Below are 18,668 nucleotides of genomic sequence, written 5' to 3'. Positions count from 1 at the left end.
TCAAACACCAAAGTTCCACGCAAATTATAACTGGACTCTCTCATTTTAAACAGCTCCTGGACATGATGAGGCAAGAGTCCATTTTTAACTTTATACATTATCTGTATTGTAAAATAATCAACCAAGTCATAAAATTTCAAAAACTAAAGACGAACAAACAGTGAATTTGTTGGTTCACAATATGGTTTTTTTACTTATCACTCTTATAGCTTTTTTTTGTAACAGAAATATTGGATTAATATTTGTTTTATATGTATTTCCCCAAACTTCAATGCAGTAAGTCATGTAAGGAACAAGTAAAGAGTGATACAATGAAACCAACAGATGTTGGGGGAGAAAGTATTGTACTTTGTACAACCCCTGGCAAAAATTATGGAATCACCGGCCTCGGAGGATGTTCATTCAGTTGTTTAATTTTGTAGAAAAAAAGCAGATCACAGACATGACACAAAACTAAAGTCATTTCAAATGGCAACTTTCTGGATTTAAGAAACATTATAAGAAATCAAGAAAAAAAATTGTGGCAGTCAGTAACGGTTACTTTTTTAGACCAAGCAGAGAAAAAAATATGGAATCACTCAATTCTGAGGAAAAAATTATGGAATCACCCTGTAAATTTTCATCCCCAAAACTAACACCTGCATCAGATCAAATCTGCTCGTTAGTCTGCATCTAAAAAGGAGTGATCACAACTTGGAGAGCTGTTGCACCAAGTGGACTGACATGAATCATGGCTCCAACACGAGAGATGTCAATTGAAACAAAGGAGAGGATTATCAAACTCTTAAAAGAGGGTAAATCATCATGCAATGTTGCAAAAGATGTTGGTTGTTCACAGTCAGCTGTGTCTAAACTCTGGACCAAATACAAACAACATGAGAAGGTTGTTAAAGGCAAACATACTGGTAGACCAAGGAAGACATCAAAGCGTCAAGACAGAAAACTTAAAGCAATATGTCTCAAAAATCGAAAAATGCACAACAAAACAAATGAGGAACGAATGGGAGGAAACTGGAGTCAACGTCTGTGACCGAACTGTAAGAAACCGCCTAAAGGAAATGGGATTTACATACAGAAAAGCTAAACGAAAGCCATCATTAACACCTAAACAGAAAAAAACAAGGTTACAATGGGCTAAGGAAAAGCAATCGTGGACTGTGGGTGACTGGATGAAAGTCATATTCAGTGATGAATCTCAAATCTGCATTGGGCAAGGTGATGATGCTGGAACTTTTGTTTGGTGCCGTTCCAATGAGATTTATAAAGATGACTGCCTGAAGAGAACATGTAAATTTCCACAGTCATTGATGATATGGGGCTGCATGTCAGGTAAAGGCACTGGGGAGATGGCTGTCATTACATCATCAATAAATGCACAAGTTTACATTGATATTTTGGACAATTGAAAGGATGTTTGGGGATGATGAAATCATTTTTTCAAGATGATAATGCATCTTGCCATAGAGCAAAAACTGCAAAAACATTCCTTGCAAAAAGACACATAGGGTCAATGTCATGGCACAGGGTCAGTGTCAATGAGCAGATCTGATTTGATGCAGGTGTTAGTTTTGGGGAATGAAAATTTACAGGGTGATTCCATAATTTTTGCCAGGGGTTGTATAAGATAGCAATAACTTTTGATATTTTAGACTCAATATGTTTTATATGAGTTTTCCAACTAAGCTTGTCATCAACAAAAACTCCAAGAAATTTAGTATGAGATACAATTTCAATTTCAATACCATTCAACAATAATTTACTGCTTAAATTTCTAGGCTTATTTCCAAATATAATGCACTTAGTTTTACCGAAATGAAGTGATAATTTATTAGAGTCAAACCAGTATTTAAATTTTTGCAGTTCCCTCTCCACCAAGTCCAAGAGCTGTCCAAAATTATCTCCACTACCAATCACAGTTGTATCATCAGCAAATAAAATACAACTCAAAGACGTAGAAACCAAACCTGTATCATTAATATACAGCAAAACAATAATGGCCCGAGAACTGACTCCTGGGGCACTCCACATGTAATCCTCAAAATTTCTGATTTTATCCCAACAAGGTGAACACACTGATATCTATTACATAAATAACTAGCTATCCAGTTAATGGCCAGTCCTCTAATACCATACATCTATATCAATATAAATGATAACACAAAAACCTGAGTGAGGAAAGCCACCAAGACACCCAGACAACCCAGGGGTGCCGCCAGGGATTTTGGGCACCATGAAAATAAATCTTAGTGGGCCTCCCCCCATATTATTTTGTAAGTATTTTTATATAATTGTATGAGGGGCCTCTCTGGGCCCCTGTCAATCATGGCCCCCTAGAATCCTTCTCCTTATTCTCCGCTTTTCAGCACCCTTGAGACAACCCAGAAGAAGTTATAGGCTTATGTGTCTGTGACTGGAGAAAATATACAAATATACAAAAGATACAAAATGCAAGCTTTGCATTTTGTATCTCCAGTTATAGCTTCATGATGAAGTGGTACAGAGGAGGATTTTCTTAAAAAATAGACCTGAAAGTTCAGCTACAAATTGCCAGAAGGTACATCTGAGATGCAAGCCTAGATGTGATTTGTTTTGGTGAAAGAAAATCCTTCACTGTTCTACTCCACCGTGAAACTAAGGTGCCTATGTCTTTTCAAAGTATGTATGTACCACGTTTGGTTCAATTCCGAGAGGGACACACACACACACACACACACACACACACACACACACACACTGTTGTCTCTTAGTATTTAGACATAGAAAGCTTTTACTGTGAAAGCTGTCTCATAATGAAATTCTTAAAAACCTCAGTGTCAGGTTATTGCCTTGTTTCTGCTTAAAATGGCCTCATTTCTACTTGAAACTGACTTTAGAATGATTAAAGAGGTTTTACCTTTAATCATCTGATGATTAATAATCACATTAATCCATTTGAATACTTTGGGTGAAGAGACTCCGTCTCAGATGAGCTGCTGAGCTCCAAAATGACTCATGCGCAGTGAAGGCAGGGCGGACCAATTTTTAGGGGCAGACAGTTTGGGCTGCAACACCGGTCATATACAACCCCAGTTCCATTGAAGTTGGGATGTTGTGTAAAATGTAAATAAAAACAGAATACAATGATTTGCAAATCCTCTTCAACCTATATTCAATTGAATACACCACAAAGACAAGATATTTAATGTTCGAACTGATAAACTTTATTGTTTATGTGCAAATATTTGCTCATTTTGAAATGGATGCCTGCAACACATTTTTAAAAAGTTGGGACAGGGCAACAATACACTGGGAAAGTTGATGAATGCTCAAAGAACACCTAATTGGAAACAGGTGAGTGTCATGATTGAGTATAAAAGGAGCATCCCCAAAAAGCTCAGCTGTTCACAAGCAGAGATGGGGTGAGAATCACCACTTTGTGAACAACTGCATAAAAAAAAATCGTCCAACAGTTTAAGAGCAATGTTCTCTTAATGTTCAGTTGCAAGGAATTTAGGGATTCCATCATCTACAGTTCATAATATAATCAGAAGATTCAGAGAATCTGGAGAACTTTCCACACATAAGCGGCAAGGTCAAAAACCAAAATTGAATGCCCATGACCTTCAGATCACTGCCTTTGATGTTAAAATCACTCAGGCGGCACTGCATTAAAAACCAACATCATTGTGTAAAGGATCTTACCGCGTGGGCTCAGGAACACTTCAGAAAACCATTGTCAGTTAACACAGTTTGTCACTACATCTACAAGTGCAAGTTAAAACTCTACCATGCAAAGCGAAAGCCAAACATCAACAACGTCCAGAAACGCCGCCGCCTTCTCTGGGCCTGAGCTCATTTGCAATGGACAGATGCAAAGTGGAAAAGTGTGCTGTGGTCTGATGAGTCCACATTTCAGATTGTTTTTGGAAATCATGTACGTTGTGTCCTCCAGACAAAAGACGAAAAAGAAATTGGACCTTTTGAAAATATTGTCTGTCCTGTTGTACATGCATTTTGTATTATAATATATGTGTGCGTGTGTGTGTAATTCCTGGGCTTTACTGCAGGGATGTGTTTTTCAAACTTGCTTATAAGATTTTTCTCCAACCAGTGCACTTTAGCCACAGTTGTTCTACGTGTTGAAAATGTGTCTGTACAAACACTGCTCACAACCACCTTGTTCCTCCGTGGGTTTAATTTTGGCGGCAGACATTTGGAAAATGTGGCACATGAGCTGAAGGGTATTTTCCATCTGAACACAACCGTCTGCAAAAGTATTAGGGAAGTGTTCTAAACTTGTAGACAAGGACGCCGCCAGAAATTTTCAGCTCCTTGAAACAATGTAATTCTGGGCCTCCCCACTGCAGACGTGGTCTGTCTGTCTGTCTGTCTGTCTGACCTACACCTTGACTCAAACTGACTTTTCCCCACTGAACATATTCATGTCTATATTACAAATCTTAAGAACAATATTGACCCTACTTATTTTTCCTCACCCACATGAACATCAGAGCACTGTAGTGCAGCAGATAAGCAATAAACACTTCTAAAACTGAAGAGCTGTTTTTGTAAACTGATAACACTTCTGGAGTCATTTATATGACATCTCGCGGATGTCAGCGCGCATGCTAACTTCCGCTCTTGACAAAAGCTTGTGTATGCACACACATGCACGCCTTCCTGCAGATGCCACAAAATATTGTTTATGATTGATTGAGTTTGAGAGGTGAATATATCAATGATACACAAATAACACAATAAAACACGTTTATTTCCATTGTGGTCCTTGTGAAATTGTTACGTGACAAAATAGAGGAGCTAGACAAACATGTACAAATTGTACATAAGACAAAAGGATCTTAATAATTCATGTAAATAACAATAAATGTATTATATATACTTTGCACTAGTATACCAAATAAATAACTTCAAATTATAAAGAAGATGATACACATATGGCCGAGGGTATTTTAGCATTGTGCTATATTTGATGGGCATCCGGCGTAAAACAAGCCAACCCAACTATGCAGACTCAGAATCGAATTCCCATACCGGATCGGTCGCGGCCCGGGTTAACAACGTCCGCCACCGGTGCTATTGCCCAACAGGGTGCCGGTGGAAATTGGGCTACTGCTGGGCGAAGACGACGAAGAGGAGGAGGAAAACGTTGCCATGAACAGCGGGAGAAGAAGAAAACTAGAAGGGTGGAAATGAGAGTGGGGACTTTGAATGTTGGTAGTATGACTGGTAAAGGGAGAGAGCTGGCTGATATGATGGAGAGGAGAAAGGTAGACATATTGTGTGTGCAAGGGACCAAGTGGAAGGGAAGTAAGAGCAGGAGCATCGGCGGTGGGTACAAGTTGTTGTACCATGGTGAGGACAGGAAGAGAAATGGTGTTGGGGTCATTTTAAAGGAAGAGTATGGTAAAAGTGTGTTGGAGGTTAAGCGAGGGTCTGACAGGGTGATGAGTGTGAAGTTGGAAATTGAAGGGGTGATGATGAATATCATCAGTGCATATGCCCCACAGGTTGGTTGTGAGATGAAGGAGAAAGAAGATTTCTGGAGTGTGTTAGATGAGGTGGTGGAGAGTGTGCCCAAGCATGAAAGAGTGGTGATAGGAGCACACTTCAATGGGCATGTTGGCGAAGGGAACAGAGGTGATGAGGAAGTAATGGGTAGATATGGTATCAAGGATAGGAATGGGGAAGGACAGATGATAGTTGATTTTGCAAAAAGGATGGAAATGGCTGTGGTGAATACCTACTTTAAGAAAGGGAGGAGCACAGGGTAACATATAAGAGTGGAGGAAGGTGCACACAGGTGGATTACATTCTTTATAGGAAATGCAAGCTAAAAGAAATCACAAACTGTAAGGTGGTAGCAGGAGAGAGTGTCACTAGACAGCACAGGATGGTTGTTTGTAGGATGACTTTAGAGGTAAAGAAGAAGAAGAGAGTGAGAGCTCAACAAAGGATCAGATGGTGGAAGCTGAAGGAGGAAGACTGTTGTGTGAAATTTAGCGAGCAGGTGAGAGAAGCACTGGTTGGAGGGGAAGCAGTTTTGGACAACTGGAAAAGTACTGCAGATGTGGTGAGGGAGACAGCTAGGACAGTACTGGGTATGACATCTGGACAGTGGAAGGAAGACAAGGAGACTTGGTGGTGGAATGAAGAGGTCCAGGAAAGCATAAGGAGAAAGAGGTTGGCGAAAAAGTTTTGGGATAGTCGGAGAGATGAAGAAAGTAGACAGGAGTACAAGGAGATGCGGCGTAAGGCGAAAAGAGAAGTGGCAAAAGCAAAGGAAAAGGCATATTGCGAGCTGTACAAGAAGTTGAATAGTAAGGAAGGAGAAAAGGACTTGTACCGATTGGCCAGACAAAGGGACAGAGCTGGAAAGGATGTGCAGCAGGTTAGGGTGGTAAAAGATGCACATGGTAATGTGCTGACAAGTGAGGAGTGTGTGCTGAGAAGGTGGAGGGAATATTTTGCAGAGTTGATGAATAAAGAAATGAGCGAGAGAAAAGGCTGGATGATGTGGTGAGAGTAAATCAGGAAGTACAAGAGATTAGCAAGGAAGAAGTGAGGGCTGCTATGAAGAGGATGAAGAGTGGAAAGGCAGTCGGTCCAGATGACATTCCAGTGGAGGCATGGAAATGTCTAGGAGAGATGGCAGTAGAGTTTCTAACCAGATTGTTTCATAAAGTAACTGCAGTAACTACAGAGGCATAAAGCTGATCAGCCACAACATGAAGTTATGGGAAAGAGTAGTAGAAGCTAGGCTTAGAAAACAGGTGAAGATCTGTGAGCAGCAATATGGTTTCATGCCAAGAAAGAGCACTACAGATGCAATGTTTGCTCTGAGAATACTGTTGGAAAAGTACAGAGAAGGACAGAAAGAGTTACATTGTGTGTTTGTGGACTTAGAAAAAGCTTATGATAGGGTGCCAAGAGAAGAGTTGTGGTATTGTATGAGGAAGTCTGGAGTGGCAGAGAAGTATGTTAGGGTAGTGCAGGACATGTACAAGAATAGTGTGACAGCGGTGAGATGCGCAGTCGGAATGACAGACTCATTCAAGGTAGAGGTGGGATTACACCAAGGATCAGCTCTGAGTCCTTTCTTGTTTGCAGTGCTGATGGACAGGTTGACGGATGAGATCAGACAGGAGTCTCCATGGACTATGATGTTTGCAGATGACATTGTGATCTGCAGTGAGAGTAGAGAGCAAGTTGAGTCTAGTCTGGAAAAGTGGAGATATGCTTTGGAGAGAAGGGGAATGAAAGTCAGTAGAAGCAAGACTGAGTACATGTGTGTGAATGAGAGGGAGCCCAGTGGAATAGTGCAGTTACAAGGAGTAGAAGTGGTGAAAGTAGATGAGTTTAAATATTTGGGGTCAACTGTTCAAAGTAATGGAGAGTGTGGTAGAGAGGTGAAGAAGAGAGTGCAGGCAGGGTGGAGTGGGTGGAGAAAGGTGGCAGGAGTGATTTGTGACCGAAGAATATCAGCAAGGGTGAAGGGGAAAGTTTACAAAACAGTAGTGAGACCAGCTATGTTGTATGGTTTAGAGACAGTGGCACTAACAAAAGACAGGAGGCAGAGCTGGAGGTGGCAGAGCTGAAGATGTTGAGATTCTCTTTGGGAGTGACAAGAATGGACAAGATTAGGAATGAACATATCAGAGGGACAGCTCAGGTGGGACGGTTTGGAGACAAAGTCAGAGAGGCGAGATTGAGATGGCTTGGACATGTACAGAGGAGGGACCCAGTGTATATAGGGAGAAGGATGCTGAGGATGGAGCCACCAGGCAGGAGGAGAAGAGGGAGACCAAAGAGGAGGTTCATGGATGTGCTGAGAGAGGACATGCAGGTGGTTGGTGTGACAGAGGAAGATACAGAGGACAGGGTGAGATGGAAACGATTGATCTGCTGTGGCGACCCCTAACGGGAACAGCCGAAAGACAAAGAAGAAGTTATATTTGATTCTTGTGTTCAGTTCAGTTTTATGTGCACCAGTGCATGATGTTACATATTGCTGTGGAGGAGACCTCAGTCCATTGCAGGTTACTTCCCCAGCTATGATTTAGGCTCCTGAAGATGATGCAGAGTGTCATTCTCCATGGTGAGTCACCTCACTTGTGTTGTCAGAGAATGAGGGTTGCAGAAACAATAACCTTACGGACTGTGTTTGCAGAGCACTTTGTAACTTCAGTTTTAAAAATTGCTGCAAAGTGCTAGATTTAATTTTTTTTCCCTTTTTGTGCTTGCTTTTCTTATCACTTCCGTTACCTTAAATATGATTTTTAAATGATAAAAAGTGTTGACATTTGTGGATTTTTCACACGTAAGCGGCAAGGCCGAAAACCAACATTGAATGCCCATGACCTTCAGATCACTGCCTTTGATGTTAAAATCGCTCAGGCGATACTGCATTAAAAACTAACATCATTGTGTAAAGGATCTTACCGCGTGGGCTCAGGAACACTTTGGAAAACCATTGTCAGTTTACACAGTTCGTCGCTACATCTACAAGTGCAAGTTGAAACTCTACCATGCAAAGCGAAAGCCATACATCATGGGGAGGTGATGGTCTAGTGGTTAAGGTGTTGGGCTTGAGTCCAGAAGATCATGGGTTCAAATCCCCGCCTGACTGGAAAATCACTAAGGGCCCTTGGGCAAGGCCTTTAATCCCCTATTGCTCCCGGCAGCACCCTGACATCGGGGTGAATGTGAGGCATTATTGTAAAGCGCTTTGAGCGTCTGATACAGATGGAAAAGCGCTATATAAATGCAGTCCATTTTACCATTTATACATCAACAACATCCAGAAATGCCGCCGCCTTCTCTGGGCCTGAGCTCATTTGAAATGGATAGACACAAAGTGGAAGAGTGCAGAAAAGTATTCTTTTTGTGCTTGTTATTCTTATCACTTCCGTTACCTTAAATATGATTTTTAAATGATAAAAAGTGTTGACATTTGTGGATTGCACTTTGACTCTAAACATATTGCTGCTCACAGATCGTTACCTGCTTTCTAAGACTGTCTTCTAGTACTCTTTCCCGTAACTTCATGCTGTGGCTGATCAGCGTCATGCCTCTTGTAGTTACTGCAGCTCTGCACATCAGCCTTGTTCTTAAAAATAGGAACCAGCACGCTTCGTCTCCACTCCTCAGGCATCCTCTTGCTTTTCAAGATGTTATTAAACAATGTGATTCAAAACTCCACTGCCATCTTTCCTAGACATTTCCATGCCTCCAGTAGTATGTCATTTGGACCAACTGTGTACCATCACTTCATCTTTACTAATCCATTTCACTTTCTCACTTACTCTCTGCACATCATTCAGCCTTCTCTCGCTCTCATTTTCTTCTTTCATCAGCTCCTCAAAATATTCTCTCCACCTTCTCAAGACAGTGTCCTCACTTGTCGGCGCATTGCCATCTTTCATCCTTTATCACCCTAACCTGTTGCACATCCTTTCCAGCTCTGTCGTTGAAGATGTGCATGAATGACAAAGGGAGATAAATGTAATTTTGTTGTTGTTGGTTATGTTTAGGGCAGTAAAGTGGCTATGCGGTACGCACTTTTGCCTCACAGTGAGATCAGGTTCGCTTCTGACCTGGTTCTTTCTGTGTGGAGTTTGATTTGTGTCCAGGGTGTACCGAGCCTCTCGCCCAATGACCTCATGTTACATGTACAGATGTAGTCCAGTTTGTTAATTCAGGCATTTCATTACAAAAGATAAATGACTCCAATATATAATACATGCAAACAACTACTATGGCGGGTGTGAGGGGGGGTCATTGTGCATTGGGTTTTCTCATTAGCTCAATAGCTCTGGAATGGAGAGGACTAGGGTCACCAAACCTACAGGAAAGGTGTGGTAGATCAAGACCTCTGTTTGAAAATGAGCTCAAGATCACAGGCCAAAAGTTCACGCTAACACCACAGGAACTCTGCCACCCTGGGATTTCACCACCATGAAGGCTGTTTTTAGATTGTGATCTTCCCTCTATGGGATATTCATTCATTTTCTAAACCCACTTATTCAAATTAAGGGTCACTGGGTGCTCGCGAGTGGAGCCAATCCCAGTGGTTACTATGTGAGAGGCATGCACACCCTAGACAGGTTGCCAGTCTATCGTAGGGCCAACAGATATAGACAAAGAATCACTTTCTCACTCACACTGAGGGTCAATTTAAGAGTCACCAGTTCGCCGAACCTGTGTGTCTTTGGTAGTGGGAGGAGCCAGAGCATCCGGAGGGAACCCGTGAAGACACGGGGTGAACATGCAGTTTGACTGACAGTTGTGCTATTTAGCTATAATATACCAGAGCTAGTGCAAACCTCCGCAGAGTGCAAACCTCCGCCAACACTAGTTTCCAGTTCCACAAATTTTTACCTTGGGGAAAAAATGTTCAAGGTCAAAGTCCTGTTAGAAGTGACGTTTCATAAGATAAATTAGATATGATCAAATGTTAAGTTTAAATTGCCACAAAATTTTTATTCTGGATCAGATCCAATTCAAACTTTGTCAGTTGATAAAGTTCACAGTCCTACATAATGCTGTCAAATATTGAAGAAATCTGATCTTTTTCGACAGAGTTATTAATTTTTGAAAATTTGGTCAATGTTAAAGATAGGGATTTTTACTGACTTTGACCTTTGACATGTGACCTTGAAAATTTAATCGGTTCTTTCCTCTAAAAAATTCATGACGATATATGAAAACGTATCAAAAAACATAAGCTCCACCTAACTTCATTGGAAGAGATAAAAATCTATGAAAATATAAATACTGCTGTGCTAAAAATATGTTACGCAGCCATCACGTCACTGACAGATGCTGTAGATGTGATCATGACGCGGTTAACCCAGCTGAATATTTAAAGCTGTGCAGGTCTTCTGGTGTAATTGCTGCTTACTAAAATGTCACCATTGCATCATCCTCGTGGAGTACGTGGTGAGATTTATTGAGCCAAGTCGGATCCTTTCCCACGAACAGTTAGTCATCAACTCCAGCACCATTGGTTAGTTGAAAACAATTTGTCACCCGTATTTACTGTAACCTTTTTATGAGGAGGAGCATAAACAAGTATTGAGCTGATTTTAGTGGAAAAAATTTATTTTTTTAATGCAAACCACTGAAATGTCTACCATCAGAAGCAACTTATCATTGGAGGTTTTCCTAAACAGTGGCATTGCTGTCACATAGCTCGATTTAAGTGTTGATGTGAATCCTGAGAAAAATAACTGTCACCTCTGTGCCAGCAAACAGAAATGTGAATAAACAGCCACCATCTGTGCTTGCAGAAAAGTTTTAGATGCTTCTTATTGGTGCACGCTCCCAGTTCATGTAGAGACGTTTTAGCTGCAGCGCTGACTGTTCTACAAGTTCCCATTTATCAAAAACATATGTCTTTTACTATTACTTTTTCTTTTTTTGTATTTACTTTCTTGCTCATTAGTAATTCACCCAACAATTTTCTGCTTTGAAGGGCAGAGTTGTTATTTAAGAACTTAATAAGCTGACGGGAAACGGCCTGTTTTTGTACTCTTTGTGTGTGTGTGTGGGGGGGGGGGGGGTGGTTATGGATGAAAGTCAGACTACGGTAAGGGGAGGGGACTGGAAGTAATCGAGAACTTTGCTAACATACAGGCCTATGGGCTGTGCACACCATGCATCGTTTTCTGTCTGTATTTTGGATGGATAATTAATATGAACCAGTGTAGTTGGCATCTGATCTGGTTTTGATTGGTATTGGTTGATTGGTATCGACTGGTCTTATCATTGGTAAGATAAGATCATTTGGGTGTCAGGTGATGTATATACAGAACATGTGCACCTGTCATAACCAGGTATCATGATCCACTGTTGTCACGTCATTTGAATTACACCTGCTTATTTTTATTTTTATTTTACCTTTATTTTACCAGGTAAGCCAATTGAGAACCAATTTTCATTTGCAATGGCGACCTGGCCAATCTATTTGATTGTTTGTTTGCACAGCAGGGAACCTATTTTCCACAGACACAGTCAGTTGTAGCATTGACCTACTTTGGGTATCACATTTTTCTTGTATATTGAGCTTTTGCACCTAACAACCCTAAACCAGATCATACTGCCAGGTATCATGATCCACTAGCCAAAGTTTCCAAATCTAGGTCAAGACTGGCAGGCAGTGGCTTGTGCTTCTGTAACTAGCGGCATTCATAGTGGTTCATTTATATAGCGCCAAATCACAACAGAGTTGCCTCAAAGCGCTTCACACAGGTAAGGTCTAACCTTACCAACCCCCAGAGCAACAATGGTAAGGAAAAACTCCCTCTGAGGAAGAAACCTCAAGCAGACCAGACTCAAAGGGGTGACCCCCTGCTTGGGCCATGCTACAGACATAAATTACAGAACAATTCACGGACAAATATACAAGAAATGCTATTGGCGCACAGGACGGGAGGATCGCCAACACGAATACAACTCCCATCTCTGGATGGAGCTGCACCTGTTGAACATGTTATGCATGACCTACATTGATTAAATGTTAATCACATCATCTCTTACATACCAACACATGACACGGTAAATAAGGAGATGCTGGCATTCTTAGTTTTGGAGTTATCTTGTCTGAAAGAATGCAGATACGCTTGTTCAGTGATTCAGATCACTGGCTTTGACGTTAGAATTCCATTCATGTTAAATCGTCATTGTTTGTATACGTAGAAGAAGACTGAACTGACAAAGACATACAGATTAGTTCCTGTGTCTCTGGACAGTGATGCGGTTTTTGTAATTACTTCTGTAGACCATCGTAATAGAGTTGAAATGAAACAGTCAAGATGTTTGTAGTGTGGACGTACAGACTTCATTCAGTTGGTTTCACAAAAATATGGTATTAACCGTTAATAATTGCTGTCATTTTATACAGTGTCCCTGTTTAACAAGACCATAAGTAATTGGACAAAGTAATTAAAAGGGTTCTATTGATAATACTGCAAAAATCATTACTTTTACAGCCCATTTTCTTTGGACAAGTCAAAGGACTTTGGCCTCTGAAATAAAGGAACTGCCTAGAAAAAGTGGCTGTAATTCCTAAATTGTTAATATCATGTTTTTTTATTAAGCCCTTAAAAGTCTTTACATGATGAGAACATCCTAATTGTTTCATTTCAACTCCATTCTGTTGGTGTACAGAGGTCAAAAACAAACAAACAATCAAACAAACTTTCCAAATACTTATGGACCTACTGTACAGTCATGCATCGCCTCTCTTCTTTCAGTTTTTACATATAAAATAGTGTAATGCAAAGTACATCAGTGTTGGTAATTAAAATGTCAGTTATGCTGCACATCGTATTGTAGTTGATGCTTCAGGATTTTAAATAGTAAAGTCTTCCATTTGTTTACTGTCTGCAGTGCAGAAAGCAGAGACTCTGTTTTCACCCATTGCCGAAGCTGTGCAGCGCCCCCTACTGCCACAGCTAACTGATTGTAAAAAAAAAAACCTTCCCTGCTTTGAGTATTTCAGATTTTGGAACATGTCCAAAATGAACAACAGGATTAATTTCATTTATCCAGATAATGGGGCTCGAGTCCACTTAATATTCAGTTGAACTGTTTTTCAAACAATTGCTGAAAGCATCACTTTAAATATTTAGTGTGGGTTTTAAGCATGTTCTCATTGGGGTACATAGACCTGGGTTAGTTTTCTGGTCACACTGTGCTACCTGTCTGTCTCTTTGGACAAGACACTTCATTGGCATTGTCCCCGTCCACCCAGCTGTAAAATACTAGTGCTGCCTTGACTAGAGAGTTAACCTGTAAGGGACCAGTGTCCTCTCCGTGGGGAGTTGTAGGTTCTCATCTGGTCATCATTGGACTTACTTCATCATTCTGTTGGAAAATCTCTTGTCCATACCATTGAACTAATATTTTTCCCCAAACCAAAATGAATGTTTTTAAATTGTATGACTGACCGTGTGGAATTATGGGATTGATATTTTCCACTTGGTATGACAGTGTAACTGCAGAGATGTTGATGAACTTAATGAAACACCCCGTGGTTTGCCATGGTCATGAAAGTTACTGTAGGTCAACAGTGTAAACATTGAAATTCTTGTAGACAGGGAGTAAGAAATAACATTTAACTGGTCACATCTGGCCATGACCGCTCCAGTGCTCCACCTCCACTGCATTAGTTTTGGTGTACATATTAACCTTAGTATATGGTGCATCCCGATCCCCAATTCAACCCAAAATAGTTGCAATATTACAATGGCTATGGAATCATTCTTCTCTTCCGTAGCCTGCTAAATTATTAAATCCTAATGATTTGAACAGAGGATTGGATATTCGTAAGTGGGCAACCCTCTGTTTCCAAGTTCATAATTGAGAATATGATTTATAGAATGGTGTAAAATGGCCCCACCAATGACAATGAAACCTATGAAGGTTGAGTCCAGTTGATGTTTAGATGGTGACTTACCGAAATTGGAGCAACTTTAATATTTGACCCCTGTACAAACTGAAATTGACCTTTGTCACCATTTTTGCTGTTTTGACCCCATACATTTTTGGAATCGTTATGACAATATCACAAGTAATGTGAACACGAAAATGTGATATAGTTTTCAACACGATTGGAGCATTTTTAAAGTTTAACTTCTGTGTAATTCTTCACTGATCCCTACCTGGCTACAGCTACCACCCTGGGATGGCTATCATACATTTTTGTGCAGGCCATGATACACTGAGGCTGGATTCTAAGTGTCGATTTTTTTCCCCTTAAGTGGTACCGAAAACCTGCTTGGCCCATGGACTATTTTGGACACGTAAGAGGTCACAACAACGCACTAGTGACGTGGGCTGCACTGGCTGATGGAGACTGTGTAGATCATTCGTGGTGCAGCTCTGGAGCAATCCACGGATCTGTGTGGTAGACGCAAAAATCAGATTTTTTTTGGAGGAAAATTTCAAGAAAGCAATAATCCGCATTTCTGCAGAAAACTTACATGTCTGATGATGTCCAGGAGCTGTGTCTCTCAACTTCCATTGACATCCTCAGAGACAATGAAATTAAAAATAATAAAATTGGATGGCCTCGTCCACATTCTCCACACAGGTGAAGCCCGAGTGTTCTTGTGTGCACGGGGTCGTTGCGAGTGACAGAGAGAAAGAGACCAGCCTGAGTTAAACTCTGTTTTCTGTGTACTTCTGGATTGTCACTTCCTTGACAAGGTTCCACAGATTGCGTAAAAACAAATGCACATGGAAAGTGGGGGAGTCGGGTGGCGAGGTGTTGAAGGGCCGTCAGTGAGTTTTTAACAAGTTTTTTGACATATGTTCTCCTGAGGTGTGGGGGAGCTCAGTAGAGAAGAATGTGACCAAAAAAAACAAACAAACAGGTGAAACAGCAAAAAACAAACAAACGTATGTAATTCTCCTTTTAATATGTTAAAATTAACAATAGCTGAGTCAAAATTGATACTTTGGAGGAATATGTGCTGTTTAAGTCTGACTGCAGGATAAAATGTTTGGGGGGGCGGGGGTCAGTTTTCAGAGAAAACAGTTTCCATTTGTTGACAAAAGTCACTGTGCAACATGTAACTTTACCCACCTGAGATGTAAGGTGCAGGACATGCATAGTGCTAATCTGAAGGTGGCTGCCAAATTTTTTACTGCCCTCATTTACTTCTCCGTTGTGTCTCTGGTAATTATCTAAGTACACTCTTTGCTATCATATTCAGAGCTATGCACTCAGGACCACCGCTGGAAGTAAGCCCTGCACAGGTCCTGAGGCTCCATAAGTGACTGGATTCCATACCGTAAAGTATATTCCCCTGGATGAGACGGCACCCTGGAAACAGGTTACTTTCCCAGTGTACATCTGGATGGACTAGGACAATGAAGATCACATTATGCACTGTGGACCATGCCCACGCATGTTACATCCCCAAGGTCCAGTTAGCTTGACTCGTGTGAGTGCTCTGGGCTGTGGCCTTTGCCAAGGCTTGGGCCAGCCCGCTGGTGTGTGTCTGGTTCGACTTGCAGAAATGGTCTGGGGTGTAGTTCAGCTAGACGTGGCTGCATGTAGTGTCAGATGATTTGACACATGTTTTACACCAGATGCCCTTCCTGATGCAACTCCCTATTACATGGAGAAATGTGGCAGGGGTGGGGTTTAAACTGGGAACCTTCTGCATTGAAACTACAAACACCCCCCCCCCCCCCCCCTCAAATACACACGCACGAGTTTGCTCCTGTGTAGTATCACTTAATATCTTTCTTAAAAGATAAATGTGGGTTTCCTCCAGGCACTCCGGCTTCCTCCCACAATCAAAAACATGCTTATTTAGAGTCTGCTCCTTTCTCTGCCCCTGACCAAGGCAGCATCTCTACATCTGGAGTTGGTCCCCAGGCGCCAGACAGTGGCTGCCCACAGCCTTTAGTGGTTGGATTGTGTCAAACTGTAATTACGATGGGTTAAATGCAGAGGACAAGTTTTGTTGTATGTGCAGTGTGTGCAATATATATGTGCAATGACAATAAAGTTTCTATTCTATTCTAACCTCTCATGATTTTTTTTTTTGTCCAAGTTGACAGTTAAGCTTTTTATTTGATGAACAATCAAAACTAAATGCTGTAGAACCTCAATGCACCTCAGTTCCATGGATACTCTTTAATATGTCATATCCAAATTCTGAATTCTGTAGCCAATTTTTTTAGACAAGGAATGGATATAAGAACATTCCCAACTCGATGAATACTCTATCTCTTGGATGGTAGCTTCCAAAACACCGTTGACTGCCCTGAAGTTAGGTTCGTGCTTCTGTAGATGCTGTTGTAGAAGCTGTTGTGGAACCTGGGAATAGGACCATTTTTATGTGTTGCTTCATCATTTACAGCTTCATGGTAGACCAGCATAAGTTTGTTAGAAGGCTTTGTTTTAGAAAAAATATCCCCTCTGTCACTGTACCATGAAGCTGCAGCCAGAATAGTCAACTTTCTCATGCAAGAAGGCAACCATCTGCTGATCTTAGCATTGCTTCTTTGTAAGCAGTGATTGTTTTCACAAACTGTTTGATATGGTTGTTCCGACCACTCTGTGGGACATACTGAGAATTTGTGGGAACCACCAAAAAGTTGCTGGACATTGCAGCCAGCCTGTACATGGGCACTGTGAGTGCTGTACTAAGTGGAAGCAGAGTTTTGGACTTCTTCCGTGTGAACTGTGGCATTCATTAAAAACGTGTTCTGGGTCCAACTCTGGTTAGTGCCTGCATGGACTGGGTGCTGGATAGGTTTGGTGACATGACTTTGTTGTTGAGGAAAGGTTCACTCACTTTGACTTTGTGCATAATTCTGTGAGCTTTGTGGGATCAATAGATGCTTTGGTTGCAGCACTTGATAATATGAATGAAGAGTCAGAGTGTCTGTGTTTGGGACAGCTTTTGATGACTTCAAGGCTTTTGATGACTTCCTGGACTCAGTCATCGTCTGTATCTGTCTGTCATGAAAGGTTTGAGCCTTGTTGAGGCACTCACTTATCTTAGCAGTGACTCCCTAAGTCCCTAAGTCAAGCTGGGCAGGAGTATTTTGCAATGAGGATATCTTTAGGGGCAAAGAAAGGTCAAAGCCTTGAAGGTCCTGGTGATTCCTTGTTTACATTGTCGTTATGAGACTTGAATTCTAACCAGTGACCAAAGGTTAAGGTCTTTAGTATCATATCTGGAGTGTGAGTGTTTGGGTAAAACCGGAATGACTTTGTGTCAAATGGTGGTTACTGGCATTGTGAGAAAATGTTTGCGTACCATATTGTTACAAAGTGGCATGTTTCTCTGAACATGATCCAACAGACAGGTGCCTTAGTAGTGAGGACCCAAGCACTTGGAAAAGGCTAAAGGGGTGCCCACATATCAGTGAGCTGGGGCTGATAGATGGCTACTTTTAGGAGGTTGCAAGTGGACCAGTGATTTGCCTGGATGGTTGACAATCAGGACACAGGAAGGTTCCATAGTATGATGGAAGTGGCAGCATACAACATCAGCACATACTCTCAGATCTCACCTGTGTACCTTGGTTCACCGAAAATTAGTGTTTTGCTTTATTATTGCCTAATCTATGAGGGGGAAAAATGCAAAATTGTGATCAGAACATGAAGTGTTGCATGAATAAATCTTGGAAGACGGCCAGCCGCGGTGGTTCAGGTATCTGAACTACATCTCTACATGTACCTATGAAACCAGCACAGTATTGAAACTGTAATGTTGTTGTTGTTTTTTTGCATTTCATTTTCTGCTAATTATGCGCATCCGGGTGGCAGCAGACTAAGCAGTTCAACCCACACTTCCCTATCCTCGGCCAAGTCCTGTAACTCTTTCTGGGGGATCCTGAGGTGTTTCTAAGACAGCTGGGAAATATAATCCCTCCAGCATGTCCTGAGTCTTCCCCAGAGCTGCCTGCCAGTTGGACGTGCCTTGAAGACCTCTCTCGGGAGATGACCATGCAGCATCCTCACCAGATGCCTGAACCACCTCAGGTGGCTCCTTTTGATGCAAAGAAATCTCATTTCCTCTGCTTGTATCCATGACCTCATTCTTTCGGTCATTACCCAAAGTTCATGACCATGGGTGAAGATAGGAGAGTGAACTGACAGGTACCCCCACTCGTAAACAAGAATCCCGAGATACTTAAAC

The 18,668-nt window shown here is 41.4% G+C and overlaps 1 protein-coding gene across 1 annotated transcript in view; it reads left to right on the top strand.

The window, feature by feature from the left end:
* Positions 1–18,668, top strand: part of rbks (ribokinase) — a 79,253-nt gene that overhangs the window by 6,588 nt on the left and 53,997 nt on the right. The window lies entirely within an intron of this gene.

This window comes from Thalassophryne amazonica, chromosome 19, assembly GCF_902500255.1.
Source record: "Thalassophryne amazonica chromosome 19, fThaAma1.1, whole genome shotgun sequence".
Lineage (NCBI taxonomy): Eukaryota > Metazoa > Chordata > Actinopteri > Batrachoidiformes > Batrachoididae > Thalassophryne > Thalassophryne amazonica.
Note: the sequence above shows the minus strand (reverse complement) of the source record. Positions and strands in the feature narration are given on the sequence as shown.